This window comes from Lepus europaeus, unplaced genomic scaffold (assembly GCF_033115175.1).
Source record: "Lepus europaeus isolate LE1 unplaced genomic scaffold, mLepTim1.pri SCAFFOLD_487, whole genome shotgun sequence".
Classification (NCBI taxonomy): Eukaryota; Metazoa; Chordata; class Mammalia; order Lagomorpha; family Leporidae; genus Lepus; species Lepus europaeus.
This window is the reverse complement of record NW_026909362.1, coordinates 4,909-7,362: the sequence shown is the minus strand read 5'-3', so window position 1 is coordinate 7,362 and position 2,454 is coordinate 4,909.

Below are 2,454 nucleotides of genomic sequence, written 5' to 3'. Positions count from 1 at the left end.
TTTCTGATATCATATTTCTGCTAGTGCTCACCTTGTGAGGCAGCGGTTGATAACTTCAGTGTGTGGGTGTCTGCCACCCACTTGGGACACATGGGTTGAGTTCCTGGCTTCTGGATTGGGCCTGATTCAGTCTTACCTATTGGGGCATTTGGGCAGTGAAATAGTGGATAGGATTACTCTTTTCTCTCTCTTTACCTATCAAATAAAAAATGTATAGAAGTACTATCAATCATGACTTTGAGTATTTCAGCCTGGCAAATGATAATTGGAGCTTATGTATATTAATTCTCACAATCCTCATAGAGAAACCAGTATGTAGAGGCTCAAGATCTTTTCTTTGTCACATAAAGTCTTGAGAAGATGGCTTACTACACTGCCTGCTTTCATATATCAAATGATAAAACTCATATACTACTAATTACCAAAAGACAATCATAGTTTAACATGCCAGCAAAATTTTTAATACATATTTAAAAGGCAGCACATTCAAGAGAGGATAGATCAATCTCTCATCTTCTGGTTCACTCCCCCATATAGCCACAATATCCAGGTGTAGCCCAGGCTGAAGTCAGGATCCATAGATTCCACCCCAGATTTACAAATGAGTGACAGGGTCCACGTTGGGGTATCTCCTGCTGCATTCCCAGGAACATTAGCAGGAAGCTGCATCAGAAGTGGAGCAACCAAGAATTAAACTAGCACTCTTATATGTGATTCTGGTATCTCAAGTGGCAGTTTATTCCAGTGTGCCACAATGCTGCCTCACCTTGAGTGTTTTAAAAGTAAGTGACCATGATGGTTACAACAAGCAATATGTCACTGCATTGCTATAAATCTCAAAATATAATTCAATTCATCTGATACAAAAGGTATACAGTGTTGCCTTATTCATAAAGTTACAGTCCACCAATAAGAAAATAGCAGTGAATTTTTATATACCTCACAGCAGCCTCATGGTTCACAGAAGAAATCTGATGAATACAAGTTGATTTTACATAAACAGTACTATGACAGAGAAATTCAATATGTAGTTACCATGAATGGATTAAAAATGATAAAAAGTTTTGTAAGATTCAACTACTTAAGCTTCATGCACTAGAAAAAATCTATACTTCCTCAAGACAAATTTTGTTGTTACAATCACAGATCAGCATGCAATATTGAAATTATGACACAAATATAATACACATATGTCATTGTACTTCAGGTAGTTCATGACATAATAAAATTCAAGGTATGTTTTAAAATCCATGCATAATTTTGGGGGGCGGAACCAAGATGGTGGATAGTGAGGACGTGCGCTATAGTTTGGGAAAATAAAGTTTCATAAAAGTGGAATTACTGTAGCCTCAGGAAAAGATTCAAGAAAAAAAACTGCAGAGAAAACGCTTCCGGATCTAGTGGATGTGACAGAGAGAACCTACAGTGAGCCCACCACGTGGAAACCCAACTGCGGGAGCCGAGCCACAGAATCTCGCCAGCACGGGAACGAACAGAAGGTAAGACAAAGGTGTCAGAAACCCGAGACATTGAGGGAGAAAAGCAGAGGCCTCTCTATTCACTCACCAAGCAAAACAAAGAGCAGGCACCATTTTACATATGTAAAGTGCCACCAAATAGTTCACAAACTCAGTAACTTGGAACTTTAGTGAAACTTGAGAACACATTGAGGGCTGCATAAACTCTTTGTGTGGTCCCAGGGGTAGAGCAAACGAATACTCACAGAGGCCAGATTTCAACTACACTCAATTCCACTCACCTGTACTGAATAACTTCCCAACTGATTAAAAAAAAAAGAGAGAGAGGGAGAGAGAGCAATCCAGCAAGGAGCAAGAGAGAGAACAATCTGGGTGAGTCGCTTTTTGCACAGCCTTAAACGCAAAGAATCAAGCAGGGCTCTCTGGCCACACCCATCACAGCCTCTAAGGATCCATCAAAGCAGACAGCCCACTTAGAGGCATAGTATAATGAGAAAAAAAAAAGCACCACAGCAAAAAAACAAAAACAAAAACAAAAACAAAAACAAAAACCATAAATTATCTTCAACATGCCAAACAACAAATATAGAAACCGAGGTAACAAGAACAAGGAAGACACTATGATGCCCCCAAAGGAACAAGACACCCCAATCCAAGATTATGAAGATGAAGAGAGAGAGGAAATGCAAGAAGTGGATCTCAAAAAATTGATAAGAACATTAAGAAGTTCTCAAAAACAAATTCTTGAACTACAGAAATCCTTAATGGACAAGATAGAAAATCTCTCTCATGAAAATGAAATATTAAGGAGGAATCAAAATGAAATGAAACAACTAGTAGAACATGAAACTGTGATAGTGACAAAAAACCACAATGAAATGAAGAACTCAATAGATCAAATGACAAACACATTAGAGAGCCTTAAAAACAGAATGGGTGAAGCAGAAGAGAGAATATCAGACTTAGAAGACAGAGA